This window comes from Thermobia domestica, chromosome 10 (genome assembly GCF_964235325.1).
Source record: "Thermobia domestica chromosome 10, izTheDome1.hap1.1, whole genome shotgun sequence".
Taxonomy (NCBI): domain Eukaryota; kingdom Metazoa; phylum Arthropoda; class Insecta; order Zygentoma; family Lepismatidae; genus Thermobia; species Thermobia domestica.
The window spans coordinates 60,749,022-60,768,126 of NC_137463.1; positions in this window are offsets into that span (position 1 = coordinate 60,749,022).

A 19,105-nucleotide genomic window follows, 5' to 3' on the forward strand; every position below is an offset into this window, starting at 1 on the left:
GAGTGGGTCCATCGCGTCCAATCCATCGCTGTGGGAACGTTCAGCAAAGTATTCAAGCATAATGGCTCCCACTCCTTGGCCACTCGAGGAGGTGAATGTGTGGTGTCCAGATGAACGGAATCATTTATTGTGTGCTCCATGAAGAAAAATTGTCCGATAGTTCTGTCGAGTGCCAAAGCACACCACACATTCACTTCCTCGTTATTTCTGTCATATTCACGAACAACGTATGGGTGTTCGGAGCCCCAAATGCGCACATTGTGATGATTCACCTTGTCTGATGTGTGGAGGGTTGCATCATCCCTGAAGATCATCCTCCAAAAGTAATCGGGATCATTCTCGATATGTTCCAGAATCTCCATTGCACACTAGGTTCGTTTTGGTAGGTCATCGAGCTGTAGCGCCCGAACGATTTGCACCTTATATGCATACAAACGTAGTCTTTTTTTGAGCAGCACCTTATGAACCGTTGAACATGGGATGTTCAGCTCGCGTTACGTTCTGCGAACTGACTTTGTTGGACTTTTAGTAAAGACCTCCCTGACCTCATCCACAGTTTCCTCAGACGTTCGTTCTTTGCCCGAGCCAGGCTGTCGGTTGACACTCCCTGTAGCTAAAAACTTCTCAAACCATGTTTTAATGGTCTTGAAGTCTGGTGGGTCCCGTTGGTACTTTTGTCTGAAGGTCCTTTGAACGGTAATTGGTGATTTAGTCCCGGCCAACCACATCACACACCGCGCTCTCTCTTGTGCTGTTGTCATCTTTGTTGATGAACACCTGCAACAAATAACAAAAATTCATATAAACTTTGTTACTGAACTTCTGCAATAAATAGCAACAATTAACAATCAACAACAAAAAGCTTGCTCTTCAAGATGCCGCAAATCGTTATTCTCTGGCACTAATAGTTACCATGCAATTAATATTTGTAATCAGGGAGGTTTTATGTGGACACCTTGTAGTTTGAATTTTATAATTTTAAATATTTAATATGTAACAATCAAGTATTGTTATCATTTGCTGTTTCATTTTAAATTTTTACTATAACTGTTTTTTTTCATAATCATTATTATTTTCACTTTTCTATTTTAACATTATTATTTCAATAAATTATTCCAAACATCAGTTAATTTTAAAGTTTTCTCTCAATTCAATGTTCTATCATATAACTTTGTTTATGCTTCTCCAGTAGCCATGGTGGTACTTTGGTGCTCTCCCCGCTGGTCTAGTGGCTAGCACGTGCACCTTTGTTGTACGGACTCCCTGGTTCGATTCCCGGTAGGAGAGCCTTTGGAATTTTAACTGTCCTGGATATGTATGTGTTCGTGTCCCTGTCGAAATTAGTAAAGCTCAAAGAGGCCCTGTATACGAGGAAATTCGGGTTGCTCAGGAAACTGAGGTATGATAGGTTGATCTTAATTTTAAAAAATGTGATAGAGCGTTCATCTCTGGTGCGCGGGGTCCCTGGTTCGATCCAAGCTCGCGCTAACTGAACTTTGACTTGGACGAATACCGTGTTCGTGGGTTTTCACGGGGTTCTCCCGTTTTCTCGCACTTTCTTCATTCCATCAGTTCATTCATTTCTCATCATCACCGTCTCCTTTAAGCCTAGCCGGCATAACCGTGGGACGTAAAACTCAAAAATTTCATTTCATTTTTTCTTAACTCCAGCTAACGTGTGATGAAGATAATGTTAAGTTATTGGAACTGTTACGGCTTATTTTAATTTTAATAAATAGGCATATAATTTGGTGAGAAAAGTATTAATTATTTAAGTAGTAGTTCCAGAGTCAAGATGAATGAAGTATTTTTCTTTCCTTTTTATTAATCCAGGTAGGCTGAATGCAATGGAACTATTTATAAACATATGAATCCATGGGATCACGAGAAAAATGACCCCAAAGTTGGGATATTTATTTATTTTTATTTGTTACCAACATACATGTAAAATTCCAAATATAGTGTTGGTGTATTACAAAATAAATTTACAATAGTTTTCATAAATATATAGTTCATATTACAGATGACCATTTTTTGTGTGTGTTCGACACACATTTTATTATATCGCCTATTTATTTCAAGAGTAACATAACTCAAAAATCGCCCTTATTGACTTATGGGAAGAAAATGAAAGCTAATCTTGATGTCTATCTCTGGTAAAAATATTCACATATCGTCGATCCAATGCCAAAACCGCGAATGTGCTAAATTTGATTTTGAGTTATAAGCATTTTAATATTCAAGTTATCCCGGAAAATCAGTATATAGACTTAGGTACATGTTTTAGGAATTGACGGTAACTTATAATATACTCATATTTCACAAATGGGACTTTGATATTAGAATCTGTGTGCTCCTATTAACATGAAACTGCACTTAGGTGACAATAGCAAAATTTGCACATTCGCGGTTTTGGTATTGGACCGACGATATGTGCTTTCAAAACTGGGCGCTAGAGAGCACTTGTGTCATTCTTGCACACATTTGTTTTCATTGTGTTTCGAAACAACTTCTGAAAAAGTTAGGAATTTTGAGTGATGTCGTTCTTGAAATAAACAGGTGAGAGCATATTCTCCAGATTGGTGACTTCAGTAATATGTTTTGTCCTTGCTTTTTTTGCAATAGAACAGGCCAGAGTTATCATCACGAGTTTTAAGAATTGGGACATGAAACTTTAGTGTCGACTTCAGATTAGTACAACTAAACTCATTTTGTACTATTTTATGCAGAAAAATCAGACTTATCACGGTGTAGAAATTGTCTATTAATATTAGATAGTTTTCATAAAATGGATAGATTCCCGCTTTTTTTATTGATAAGTTTAGATTGTATTCTTTTCCAGTTGGTCTCGGTATTGCTGTTGCGATAGGTTCCAAATCGCAGAAGCATATTTCAGTTTTGATCGGACATGTGGGTAATACATTTTTGTTAGTGTGATAATATTGTTACATTCCTTTCCAGTTCTAATTATAAATCCTAACACCTTAAGAGATTCATTAAGTATGTTTACTATATGTTTATTAAATGTTAATTTCGTATCAAACGCAACTTGAAGAGTTTTGACTGAATTTAATCTGTGTAATAAAATCTGATTAATTGTATAATTAAACTCTATTTAATTTTGGGTTGTGTTTAGGAGAAGGGGTCCAGAAGCACGTAAAGAACACAAATTTTACAGGAGAAATGGATGATACAAGTACTTAGACCTAACATAACGAAATCTAACTTAACCTAACCTAAACTAACCAGAAATAAGCGAAATGCATTCATTTTTTTGGAAAATTATGCTGGATCCCTACCCTAATATAATCTAACATAACCTTACCTAACCTAAACTAACACAAACTCATCTAACTTAACCGAAACTAACCTAATGTGAACAGAAATGACTTTCAGAAACAATTGCTGGATCCCTTCTGCTAGACATTAGCATTGATTTTTGTTTCTAGTCAACGATAACATGTTACATAAGGGTAAGGGGAAAAAAAAAGAAGGAATGTCTCAAAACTACCTTTTCGAGAAAACGATTTTTTAATATTGAAAACCGTGTACAAAATGAATAGGGTTGAATTAAACGAACGATCAATTAATAAAGTTAAACGTTATTGTCCATTCGTTATTGTACGCAGTGAAATAGTACCAACAGACACCAACAGATAGGCTAAAGCACTCGTTAGAGCATACACATTCCTTGTTCCCCCCCCCCCTTATCCTTCGATATTAAAAGAACACCAGTTAGCAATATTTTCTTTATATTTATTTAAATGCCATGTTTGATATAATTTTTTCGCGACCTCCATGGACGGACATATTTAGAAACAGTTCTTCTGGATTTACCATTATGAAATTAGTATATAAAGTGCAATTAGAAATTCATCCAAACGAAGGCACGTTTTCCAGTCGCATAATATTGTTAGTTCTTTACCATAAAAACTGGAAGCAAAACAATATTCTTTGAAGCAGTGTTAAAATTCCAATTGCAATTTGGGGTAATGCGAAGATAACTCCTTCTTAGTGTACAACAATTAAAAAATGAATGTCCGAAGATAAAACATGGCATTCGATATGGATCGCTGGACGGAACAAAATAATGAGTATGGGTAAATCCTCATGAGCTGTTTTCGAGAAAATAATTTTCTGTAAATGTGAAAAATAATTATGTAAAGTAATTACACTATTTATTAAGATTAAACTCAAACTAAAGTATACATTCTATTTATTTTTTTATTATAGTACTAGGAAGACGACAGTACACAGTATTGCTAATGAAATATACTCCAAAATTCGTCTGATAATAATAATAATAATAATAATAATAATAATAATAATAATAATAATAATAATAATAATAATAATAATAGACTAATAATACCATAAAACACTGTCGAATATCTAAGAGTGAGCGAAGATTTCAGGGAGACATAAGGTGGACAAGATTTCAGAACCACATCCCTTAGTATTTCCATTCTTTATAGAAACCGAAGAATATAGTGTCGAAATGAGAAGTAAATCCACGTCGGAGTAATCATAGGTAATAGTATCAGCTATGAAAATAAACAATAACTTTTCATGTAATACACTCATCTACAATACCAATATATATATATATATATATATATATATATATATATATATATATATATATATATATATTTTAGTAAGTCTTCTCGGGCTATCGGCCAGGTGAATGTATTGATATCCGACGCTTCGATTGCAGACATTGCATTCATCTTCATTTCAGGGATTTTGCATTCGAAACGTCGGATAGCAATAAATTCACCTGGCTGATAGCCCGAGAAAACTTACTCTAATCACATCGCCAGCAAATATTCAATTCTTTCTTTTTTTAAAAAAAAAAAAACAAAATACATAATTATAAACTGCACAATATTGATGATTTTACGCCGAATACATGAAAAAGAGGGAAATTGATGTGCTTTTTAAACATGATTTTAAATTCAAATTTGTTTACTGTTGTTCTTGTGGTATAACCCTAACCATGTTGTAAAACAATTAAAAAAAAAAAGACCACGTTTTGTTTCTGCATATACAGTATATATTGAGTTTTATGCTTTTTTTCGTTATCTGTACCCTCGCTTTTATTTGCTACTAGCTTATATTTCCTGCTTGCTAAATTTATGAGAGCGCCAAATGCGATAATTACAACATACACACATATAGTATACACAGGATACGAAATATGTAACAGATGGTCAAACGTAATTACAATTGAAAGGGCAGGAGCAAGGCACGCGCGTCCACAGCATATGTCATCCGCCCCTTTATTTACTTCCATATCTTTATAACCCTTACAACAAGTTATAGCTTAATTTATACATCACTGCTTACCTACAGAGTTCACACATTGTTTTGCCACAGACAGGGTTATTTCTTTATTGCATTAATAAAAGTATAGGGTATATGCTATGATAAAGGATAAACACCTCTCACGGTGTAATACAATAGTTTTATCGACGGTGATGTTTAAGATCGTTAACTTGATTTCTCTTATGAACAGGATGTTCGTGTTATGAAATTAATTAAGGGCTTTTTTTAACAGTTAAGGATACAAATTAAATCTTATAAGATAAGCAGGATTCAGTTAGATATATTTAATGTTTGTATCTAAGTGTTAAAAACAGAACTTGTGTTTAGCTCCAGTACAGATCCTTAATCAGAACCAAGGGCTCACCGAAGAGGAGTCCATCGGGTCCAGACACCCCAAAACTTCCTAACTCAACATACATTTCTACCTTTCTCAATAAAACTATGCTTGTCTAACAAGGAAATGAAAAACTTGATCTCTCACTTCATCTATACTCTTATAAAAATAATCAATAGTTGTATAATTTTTTTTTTCTGAAAATATAGATAGACGTATCTTACAATTTCTTATAAAATTCCACTTTTAACTCTCCACTTTACGGGTGTAAAATAATACCCGTTCAATACGATATAGACGTAGAGGCTGTGGCAAATCTAGCTCGGGGTCGGGGGGGGGGGTAGGCTCCTCAGTTTTTGAGCGACAAGAATAATTTAAGCTATTATTTATGCATTTTTAAATGTTTAAAGTAAACTCATGACATACCTATCACACTCTAGATTCTGGCTACTCCCCTAAGTTTTAACCTTCTACAATGCGTATTAAATACTTCCATAATGCGTAGTGGCTTGTAGTATTAAAGCGCACCGAAAGATTGGACCTCTCTTAAGTTAGTGTTCTAGGTACGATCCTCATGAGAACACTAAGGCAGTGGGAGAGAGATAATTTTATGGGTAAATTGAGTTCACCTTACAACCACAATTTCTAAATACATATATAATTCTATTATTATTATTATTATTATTATTATTATTATTATTATTATTATTATTATTATTATTATTATTATTATTTAGAAATACTGTTTTCCTCAATGAGTTAGCTTCAAAAAACCACCATATTCAAAACTTTGTTATTGCAGATATTCAAAACTGAAAATTGACTACAAAGGGAATATGTAAATTCTATCATGTGAATGTAAAACATGCCTGCTTGCAGAAGACAACACTATATAAACCTATCCCACTAAACGTTTTCGCCTCCAGTTCTTAAATTAAATTATGTCATGCTGTAGTTACTATGGAAACATTTAGGGTCTATTTACAAAATAGGAACAAAATCTTAATAGATGTTTTTGGGAAACTTTGTCTTACGAAAATTCAACCTCGAGAGTAAACTAGTACTGATGCATGGGAAATTATTTATGCAATAATGAAGGATTCTTAAAGAAAAACGTTACTTATGAAATATGAACACAATCAACTAAAAATTTTTGAGATAAAATTTCGAAAAAAAAAACACCCCAAGAATAAGCTATTATTTGTAAATAAGAAATTATTTATGCAATATTGTATGATTCTTCAAGAAAAAAAAATATTTATGAAATATATACAGAGTGTTTACATAAATGTGTCACAATATTTTCGAAACAATTTCCTCGCATCAAAATAAGAAAAAAAAGTTCATATGGACCCTGCATAGTTTCGTAATTATAGGGTGCAGAAAACGTGAAATAATGAGCTTTAAAAGTCCATATTTCCACTGCTATAGGACCGATCATAGTCGAGTCAAGACATCGCTGGTGAACTAGTATGTGAACTATCCAAATATCCATCTTTCAGTATCTCCGATACCTGCACAATTATTTTTAGAATAGCTGTTTGGGAGTACTTGATCATTTTCCACCTACCTCTCTAAAAAATTGGTGCGCAAGTACTGGAGTATTCTTAAATATGGATATTTGGATAGTTCACATATCATTTCCTCAGTGATGTCTTGACCCAACTACGATAGATCCAATAGTAATGGAGTTATGAACTTTTAAAGTTTACTTGATTCACGTTTTAGGCATCTTATAACTCCGAAACTATCCACTTTTGGGCACATGTTTATATGAACTGTTTTTCTTATTTTGATGCGAGAAATCTGTTCCCAAAATATTGCAGTGGTGCCCCCCCTCATGTCCATGACGCACCCCCCTCAATTGTCTATCCGTAGGTGTTCTTCCATGAAAAAAAAATCTTTTCGATTAATTTTTACACCCCCTCAAACATATTTATATAGATTTTTAACCCCCCCAAATATTTCAATGACGCAGTTTGCGTCATAGTCCCCCTTTGTGGGCACCCCTGAATATTGTGACACATTTATGTAACAACTTATATATAAATTATTCGAGCTGTTTCAAACAAAATTGGCAAAAACTCACAACATTAAACTATCCCTGGTAGATTCTCCATAGTTGACGAATTGTACAACCACCACAGATAACCATACCAGGAATGACACTTTCTGTGAATGGTAATAAGATGGTTTGGAATCCTATTCTTCATACGGTTATGGTTGGATCCCAGATTATGTGAAATTGTAATGGACAACATCGTGTTTAGAGGGTTTTCTCCCGATTTTGTTTCATTTCCTCCCACATTAGCATTCCTCAACTATTTTACTATCTTTCACTTTTATTAATCATTGTTTTATAAATTTTAGAATACAGGATATACGGTACTTTCATGGGATGTAAAATTAAAAAAAAAATAATAATAATATTTCAGTCGATCCACATATTAAGAGAATTTTCTAGTTGTCCGCAGTGGAGAAAAGTTTCAGAAACATTGAGTTGATTTGTGGTAATCAGAGTTTCCAACCTCAGACAACGAAATTGTCGATTTTCGTGTTTAAAATGATTGTATGTTCGTTATGCACCTAATAATTGTAGAAACAAGTATAATACAACAAGTATAGTGCTAATAATAACAATGATATAAATTTGCCTAATGATCTTTAGTTTCGAACTCCAAATCGCCGTCACTGTCCTCACTATTTTTCTAAAATTTTTATTAACCGTACTCTGAACAGCAACAATGTATATACCCCCTTGTAAACGTAATTGAATTTAAAGAATGGATATAGGGTTCTCATTTGCCAATTCTTAAATCATTATTGGTTTTTTTTTAAAAAAACGGGAATGACTGTTAAAACCCTCAGTACTGTGTTTTATAATTATTTAACACATATCTACAATGTAGCCCTATTTGCACATTCAAAAACTACAAAAAAAAAAAAAAAAAAAAGATATGAATTCTAAAATTATTATACAGTACATTCACCAATTATTGCAAGATCATTTAAGGCTTACATTATTGTATATTACGATAAATTATCGTATGGTTAACAAGCTGGTGGTAATATCAGCTAGCAAAGGATTGGCATTACCTGGTGCAGTGCCGGATTCACGTATGAGTTAGGCAAGCTATAGCTTAGGGCCCCTACTTTTTTGGGGGATCCAAAAATTAACGGATGTATATACATTTTCAAAAATAAGACCAGAAAATCTACATACAATAACAGTGAACCTCTATGATGTAACGTCGGCCCTCCTGCTACTTTGCTCTCTAAAGTGTCAATTGACAAAGAACAACTGGACATACAAAAGGCCTGATTATTTTCAATAGCTTAGGGCCCCATCAGACCTAAAACCTACAATGACCTGGTGGATAAGTAGCAATTGTATCCTAATGTTGAATGACAACTTCTGTAAAAACTATCATGGTGCAGTGATCACGGTAGATCTTGCACAATGGTGGTCTCAGTCAGACGATTTTTCTTAAAATTATTTTCACACAATATTTTTAGGCCTGCAGCTCTAAAGACGTTAACATTACATTGACAAAATTGCTAGGAAAAGACCTCCGCAAAGCCTTTGTCGCGCATGTGCATATAATTCCCATCCCACACACAGACATATATGTGGACCACTGTAACGTATATTCCGTATGTTCAAAAAAAATTAATATTAATATTTCCTAAAGGTACTGTATTTAGCGGGTAATTGAGAAATTTTCTATTCTATTACTTTCCTAAAACAATACTCAAAAGTAATGTATCCTAAGGGATTCCTCGAGGATTGAGTATAAAGGTTGTTCCAAGGCTGCAGTGGTGGTTATACATACTCTCCACCATCTCCTGGCAAAAAAAAAAAAAAAAAAGTAATGTTTCAGTAATTGTTGATTTTAACGAACATTGTTAAACTTTGTTGGCATTGTGCTCGAGATAATACACGAAAAACCTTTCAGGAATAATCGAATGCCTTTTTTTTTTTTTTTTTTTTTTTAACTTTCATACTGAAGCAAAATAAAAACAAAAACTCGTATGTTGTTGGTCAAGCCCAGATATTTTACCTTCTGGTTATACTACCAAGGTGGTATATTTACAGACAGATCTTGTCAGATACCATTCTTTCAGCTGAAGCATTTAAAATTGAAAGTCGACTGACTTACAGACTTTATTTTTGTCTCCCTCTCTTTCTTCCATATTTGTCTTACACTACTCCCTTCCAACTTCTGGGTCTAAAACCCAGTCACATGCATTTTTTTTTTATTATTATTTTTAACTTTTCCACATTCACTTACCATGAGTGTATAAAGGCCTTCAAGCAGTATATTTGAATCACGCTACATAGCAATTATACACAGCCGAGCACTTTTCTTGACTTACGCTCCCTTATAACTTTAAGTAACACGAAATTAAACACGAAAGTTCCCGCGTTCATGTTTTTCATGTGCTAAGACCACCAGCGTCGAGTACATTTTACGTAATTCTTTGTTGTTTTTCTTTCCTTTATGATGTTTTCTAAATCAAAAAGTAAAAATGTATATATATATTAAGAAATTGCAACAGTCATGAAAACATAATTTCGTTTTTCACTTTAGTTTGTGTCTGTACTGTTGACAGAAGTGGAAGGAGCATGAACCTTCTATATTGGTTAATTAACTTGGTTATTTATTATTACAGCCAATTATCTTAATGAGGTCAGAGTCGCCATTATATGGAACTAGGTCTCATATTTTATATATTAACATTACTACTTCCTTTAACAACCAACAGTGTAATTTGATATACCGGGTGTTCATAAAGTGACAATTCAGCATTGAATAATATCCGCCCAAATACAAGAGAAGTAGAGTAAAACGTCGCTATTGCGAATCCCGACGACGGATTTCGTTTAATCTGGAGAGGCAAAGAAAAGAAGGCAGAAGTGATGTTGTAAATGTGCCTAGAAGTCAACAATCGCATTCGTCACATAACTCCGTGATAAAAATGAAATCTTGAAGTTTTACGTCCCACACTTACGCCCACTAGGCTAAAGGAGACAGTGATAATAAGAAATGAATGAAATGGTGAAATGAAGAAAGTGGGGAGAAACGGAACAACCCCGAGGAAACCCTCGCACATAGTATTTGCCCACCACAAAGCTCACTTGGCGCGAGCTGGGATCGAACATATGGCTCCATGCACCAGAGATGAACGCTCTACCACTGAGCCACATAACTTCATGATGTTTAGGAATACTGTACTGTATTTGCAACACTTCTGGCAAGTACAAGGCCTATAATACAGATGGCAGTACAGCATAATATAGTAAAATAGTAGTATACGTATTTATGCCTATGTTCGTTTAAATGCGCCGTAAAAATCTGGTGTTTTCTTGCTATAGATACTTTTTAATACACTTCCTATTGTTGTCAACTGCATCCCACTAATTATAGTTCGAGTTAACGAGGTTTAACTGTATTAGTACTAATTAATTAAAAGAACTTGAAAAAAGTTTTCTTTCTTTCTGCCCAGATCACAAGTGAATCCATAAACAGAGCAACCTGGAAATTGTTCCTTTCGTAGTTGAAAAAGATGACGGCTCCACAGAAGAAAGCTCAAACTGTGTGCTAGAGTTCTCAAGAGATAAGAGGAGACGAAACATGAGGTTTTTCGTGACTAGATTGGAAACGACACAGAGGCTCCTGAAATAGAAACAGATATACTTTCCGAGACAAGACATCACTTTTACGACACCAACTCGAGACGAGACAGTCTCAATGTTTATCTCCAATGCACCGTGTAGATTCTGAAAACAAAATCAGCGACACAAGGGCAGCAAAAGCCCTCCTCGCTGGTCTAGAAGCTAGCGAATGTGGTTTTGGTGCACCAGGTTTCATATTCAATTCCCGATAGGAGAGTGCAAGAAATTAATTTCTGAGTCATTCATATTCATTAATAATCCACTCCTTTAGCCTAAAGGGTATAACCATGGTAAGATACAAGAAAAATTTGATTTAATTTTCATTTTACAACTGCAGATAAATTTCAGACTACATTAGCAGAATACATTACACTGAGAAAAATCCATTATCCCGAAAGCGGTATATTATACAGTATAACGGTATCCTTATGTTTACTAAAGAAATCAGTACGGAGCATACGTTATCCATATGCTACATACGCACTGTCCTTAGATGTTACATCATGCCGTTGCAGGATCCCTGACATCTAACAGTTTTCCGGATATTATATACGTATACGTATGTTACATACGTCAGCTATATGTTGCATACGTCCATCTGTATGTGATATCCTGCTCGTCTATATACAGTTCTTTCGTTCGCACGGAAAGTATGCTTATTCCGAACACTTATACGGAAAGTACTATAAAATATACTTTTTCAGTTATACGTTTGCTGTACAGGATTTACACATGTAACCTACGTTTTTACGTATGCCACACACGATTTTTTTTCTCAGTATATCTTTTTCCTGGAAACAATATACCCCTTACAAGGAAAAACGAATTTTCTGGAACCAGGGAATGTCTTGAATAAGAATAGCGTTTAGGGTGTCTTATTATCTTGAATACATCCGACCAAGCATTCTTACGCAGTCCTAGGACGCAGTTCGGGAGAAGAGAGACAAGGATATATAGGATGCGTAATTGTTTTAATTGTTGTAACTGCTAAGCAGTAAACACTTCAAAACTGTGTTTGATTTAGTCTCTTCCAAACAATGCATTTTCAATATTTAGTTTATTGTTAAAATATGTAGATTTTGCATTACAAATCATATGCCCACTTTAAGTGTTTATTTTCTTTTTATATATATTTAAGTAATTTTACTAATATTAGTTCTATAGAGGAATATGCGATGTTTACTCACATAAATGCTGCAGAGGAAGGAAAAAAGGGAAATATTCCTTCTTAAAATAAGTGAATCAATTTCTTTTATCTGTACATAAATACAATAATATTTAACTCATAGATAAATTATATGTTTTCTCCTCGAATTTCTTTTGTAGATACAACATTATAATACACAAGATACTTTAACCCGGCGGCACTGGCGTTAAGTCTCACAGACCCATCCGTAACACCTGTTTTTGTAGCCTGTTACTAGTGGCTGGCCGTTGGTTCTCATTGGGGTTGAAATTGAAAATTTTATTTTTCAATGGACTCTTCTGAACATAATTTATTACCTTGTGATAATATATTGAAGCTTGTGAACTTTTTACTAAATAATAATTGTAATTTTCATATTTTCACTAAATAATAATTTCCATATTTTTCATAATTCTTCAACTTTTTGAAAGATACACTAAAACGTAACATTTGAATTGAAATTCGCAATATACCGTATTTACTCGCGTAATTTTCGCAGTTTTTTAGACGAAAAAAGTTGTTTTGAAACAAGGGTGCGTAAATTATGCGGGAAAAAAAATTAGCCACATCAGTGAAGATCTATTTTTTCCCCCAGTCAAAATAACACGAAAATACCGGTACACATTTTCTTTGTAGCAAGAATTGACAACAAACAACTAATTCTAAATTTGTAGAAAAATAACATTAAAAAATTGATTAAAAAGTTTCTTAGCTTAGAAATCACTGTCAAATCCCCGCGTGCGCAAATTACGCGAGGAAAATAAAACATGCAGAAAATGCCCTTCAAAATTGGGATGCGAAAATTATGCGAGGGCGAAAATTACGCGCGTATTTACGGTATTTGTTGAATATGCGTAATACAAAATAAAAAAATCAACATAAAAAATTGAAACAAAAATTATTAAGTAAAGGTTCAAAATTTAACAAATGGGTCTGTGAGACTAGGCGCCAGTGCTCAAGTCATATTAACAGGCACCAGTGCCGCCGGGTTTAAGGAAAACTAAGAAGTACGGTAATTACTATTAAAATTTTACAGAGTACAGAAAATAGCAAGCAAAAAGAAGAAAATCACATCTCTCCTATTACAATACGGGATTCCTGTAATTAAACTGTCTTGGAAGCGAGTTAATGTGGTGAGGAACGGCGAATTATATGAGAGTTAATCTTGTGTGATGTTCTTGTGTACCCTTCAACTTCATCGGGTTCAAATCCCGGTTGTAGTAGTTGGAAGCCTATGGAGGAATCCATCAGATGACTCTCGTTCCACGTTGTTAAACTATGGTACACGAATTCAATACCGGAACCGGAATTCGCAGAGCTTTACCTTCCGGTCGCGATAGAAAAATAAAGTCGATGATGGAGAATAAAATGTTTCTTGGTAATTATTGTTGTTTATTTAGTATAATAATCATTGTTAAAACTCGGAGACAGTGATGCCAACCCGTGAGGAAAATCTCATTTTAAGGAATTTTTAGACTAATTTTTCGAATAGGGATATAGGAAATTTTCGTGAAAATGAGCATCTTTTATGGGATTTTTCACATATTTATTTCATTGACTGTAACGAAATTATCTATGAATGGGAAGCAGTGGCATATTTACGATTTTGTTGCGGGGGCTTTGCTAACTTTCGGGGGGGGGGACTTTGCCTGAAAATGTGAAAATTGAGCAAGATATTTCATAGTAAGTAAGATTTCGGGGGGTCTTAAGCCCTGAAGCCCCCCCTAAATACGCCACTGGTGTGAAGTAAATTAATGACGTATGAATCAGCATCAAATCAGTGCTAAATGTCAAATGTTGATATTGGAAAGTGCATATGTAGTGTGAAAGTGATTTATACAGAAACTTTAGAATCTCAAAAAACAAGCAACAAGGGACTAAATTGTACTCTGGAGTAATTTTTTCAAAAATCACGAACGGAAGAAAGTAAAATACCAAACGAAAAATAATTTCTAAAATGTCCCACACAGAATAATTGGAGAATGAAGTTTTGCTAGTTTTATTATATTTATTAGAACATTATGGCACAAAAGCGTGACGGAAGTAGTAAATTCTGATAACAAAATGAGTCTGTTTCTATCAATGATTTTAATAGATTTTCTTTCAATTACGGAAAATTATTTATTAGGGATTTAGAAAGTCGGAACGCACGCATAATTCATTCAAACATTGAAAAAAGTAGGTGACATACAATAATTTGTTTCCATTTTTTTTAAATGGATTTTGAGAATGTTGTAATTAGTATAGTGCGTGAGAAATTTAAGAGCAAGATGGGAATTTCTGCCTTTCAAGACGGGATTTCGTAAGGTTCTACATTGGCATAACTGCTCAGAAATTGTAGATTCTCTCACTGTTTGAACAGAGCTAGGGGAGGAAATGAAACATATTCTTGAGAGATGAATCGATTTCAGAACAGGGTTTTTTGTAGTCTGTTACCATTTTGCATAACATACGTAGCTTGAAAGTCCAAAACTATTTAATCAGCTATAACAAACCAAGCAGATGGTCTTCACATTTTGAACAAAATGTTTTTCTCAGGTGTGTACCCAGAATTTTTGTTGGGAGGGGTCAAAGCATTCGGGGCAGAGAAGTATCTAATATTTTAAGCCACTCGTAAGTAGTATTGAACGGGTATTATTCTGCACCCGCAAAGACGGTAAGTAATTGTAAAATACTTAAACCTACGTATATTTTCAGTAAAATGCTATAAGAAAAATCCGTTCTCCGGACAGCGGTATATTGTAGAAATATACGTCATCCTCTTGCTTACTACAGAAATCCGTACAGAGCATACGTTATCGGTATGCTACATAGGCACTGCCCTAGGGTGTTACATCATACCGTTGCAGGATGTCTGACATCTAACAGTTTTCCGTATATCACATGCATATACTTATGTTACCTTCGTCCGCTATATGTTATATACGTCCATTTGTATGTGAGATGATGACCACCTACATTGTTTCATACAGAAAGTACGTATAGGTCTACATGGAACACTTATACAGAAAGTAATTATAAACCATGCGTTTTCAGTTATACGTCTGTTGTACGCTAAGTCCAAAAATCATGGGCGTCTCTGGCGGGGAAGGGGGACGAGGGGGAGGCGTCAGCCCCAATATTTAGACGTACAAAGTATTCGATATTTTATTCTAATTTAATTTACTTACTAATGACAGAATGGCACATAAATAGACCTAATAATAATTATATTTATTTGGAATATAATATTTAGGCTGTGAAACGATTATAACAGAGTTCTTGATATACATTTAAATCACTTTCTTCGATGTCCCCCTCCCCCAAGTTTTACATGCCAGAGACGCCAGTGCCAAAAACTACAGAAATTACTCATGTAACCTATCTTTTTAAGTACGCCACCTACAATTTATTTTCTCAGTGTGATAGAACTAGATTGTTTCTATAAGAGAAAGAGTACAGATGAAGTTTTCTTTGGGGAGCGGAGAAGGCGAACACTGTACGCCCCCGATTTTGTTATGAGACAAACCCATCCTATACCCCGTCCATAGACTTGCAATACAATTTTGTTCACCCGGACAATATATTACTATGTATTATAATGCAATATAAAATTTAATATACGTTTCTTTTTAAATTGATCAAATAGATATGAACGTTAGGCTATATAAACAAAATCTAAAGCGGTACAGAAGACGCAATCACATAATCAGTAAATTGTTCTAATTGTGTTACTCTAATAATTTAAAAAAAAAATCGTAATGAAATAGAATTATAACCTACTAACACAACATCCAATACTTGAAGTAACATCGAATATAACTATAACTGTTCCATAACCTAAACATTAAGAACAGTTATATTAATTCTTTTCCAATGATACTTAGGTTTAACATTTTCAATAAAGGTATTGTATCACCATGAATTGTCAAAATATATAAGACATACAACTTAAATAAGATTTTCTTTCAAAAATAAGGTCTTCTTTTGTTCTCTGACAGATTTATCTTTGGAACTTTTACTTAAGCAGTTTAACATTAAAGTTGTGTCATCTTGCGTCAACTGTTCTTTTTTACTTAAAATTTTTGTCTACGGTTTTATAAAGGAGAAAAGAAGAAAAAATTAAAGCAAGCTGTAGATACAAATTGTACTTCTTGCACAAAAATGTCTTACTTAAAGATGAATATTTAGTGGAAGTTTGGTAGTAAAATCTGATGGTTGAAGCGCAAATGATAATAAAATATTTCTTCTTCTTCTTCTTCTTCTTTTTTAAATCTTATTAATAAATTTGTACAGTTTCTAAATATGGATTACATTCCAACCATTAAAGCCAAATGAGTCGTTGTAATGAGAGCTTTTCAGCCTGTAACGGTTATAAAAGTTTTTTTTTTTTTTAATACATAATTAATAAGTTACAGTACTTAATATTTTGGAAGCTAGAGAGACCATAGTGTTCCATCTCGTCTATATATAGTGTTAAGCTAAGAAAAGTAACATGAAGCTATGCAAATAGCACGTTTACTTGCACTCTTTATATCTGAATCTAAGCTGTATTGTTATGTGTTAAATTGCATGTAATGTAGATGTACAGAATAGTAATTACAATGACTTGGTGGAGGTGCTGCTCTAAAATTGCGTGCAATAGATTAAAAATAATTACAATATTTAATCTATTAACTAATATTTTCAGTAAGAAGAAAATAGCCAAAAAATAATAGTATTTTACTCGTTCGAGATGATCACTTTGCCACAAAAGCATATTCTATGCATTGTTTTGCGTTATTATACTCGTGAAGATAGATATAAAATATCTCCTTAAATTCCATTGGATAATACGCAATACTAAGCATCTTCATATTTTCAGTTTTTATAACAGTTCAGCAAGAACTTAGCTTTACTTTCTCTAACTCGAAAGGCTGTTGTTATTTGAGGTCAGTTGAGAATATCTGAGGCCTTATTGCAGCATACTAGAAGACTAACTGGCCCGTAGAGCTCTTTGCCGTGACCTGTGACCTTTTCAAAAATTAACTACGTACAGTAAATTAAGTACACGAAAAAGATTTAAAAACAGTCTATATACCACAGAATATGTTATTGGGCCTTGAGAGCAATTGAAATTGAAAATATGGCACGCACTGTCTGAAAAGTTGAAGACCCTCACAATATATTTCGAGTATTTTCTAAAGCAAAGCACGAGAACAGTACTGAGAAATCATAAGGCGTATTTTACAGTCTTTTCGAACTTTTTTAAAGAAAATACGTACAACTTTGGAAAAATTAATAAAAAAGTTTTAAAGTACAAGAGTTAAATGACAACTTTTGGCTTCTGAAACACTCAATTTTTCGCATAAATTAATTCCCTCTTGCTTCTTACCCCCTTGGGATATACAGTTTTAATAAAATTGACATATATACCAAAATTTATCAAGGTCGGTGTAGCGCTCTAGAAGTATTTGCCGCCAAATATTATTACATTCATTTTTATTTATATACAGGGTGACTCATAAGTCTCCATACATATGGCGAAAACAGTGATTAATGTTTATTTATCCTTTTGAGGGAGGTCAACTAATGAAAAAGAGATGCCACTAACGAAGGAAGAACGGATTAACAGCATTGTGTTGGTTAGGATGGTACCACCCGTCATGTAGCACTTACATTCAACAAAATTCACAGATAATCCATGACATTGTGGTAAAACTTATCAAGAAGTTCAAAAGGACAGGTTCCGTCGTCGACGAACACAAATCTAGACGACTAAAGATATCAAAAATGGTGCTGGCAGCGATGACCAGGAGTCCGACAAAGAGGACCGGATGTCTCTGTGCAAAAATTGGAATCAGCCAAAACAGCGTAGTGTTAATTTTTCAAGGTAACAAGTTTCATCTATACAAGCTGCAGTTATTGTAACATCTTACAGAGGATGATCCTAACCGTAGAGCAGAGTTTAGGAACTTAACATAAACGATGTTCATAGTTTTGTTAGTTACACTTTTTTTTTTCCAGATGAAGCACTTTCTTATGTCACTGGTGAAGCGAACAGTCAAAATGTCAGGTGCTGGCCGGATAATAATTCACATTGAATGTCCGACTGCAGAATGCAAGGGGCGGGGAACTCATGGTGTAGTGTAGGTTTAGAAGTAACAAGAATTATTAGTCCGTTTTTCATTGAGAGGAACCTCAGCGCGACGGGTTATCTCGACATAAAAACGACTCCATATCGATCCTAGACGAAAGTGGGAACTGTTCTGCATTCTTCCAGCAAGACGGGACACCACTACAGCATTGAAATACGCCAATGGTTGGGCCAGCATTGAAGTACGCCAATTGTTGGGCCAGCATTAGTCCAGTGAAATGACCAACCAGATCACCAGATCTTACTCCCAATGATTACCTTTGGGACATCTGAAATCGATTGTGTACAGAAGAAAATCCATAATATTGACAATTTTAAAATGTGAATCTCACAAGTTTGCAATCCAGTAACAGGAGAAACAGTGACACATGTTCGGAAAAATTAGATAGATGGCCTATCATTGTGTTTGAACACGAAACGGAGACATATAGAACATAAATTCATTAACTGTAGCATAATATAATC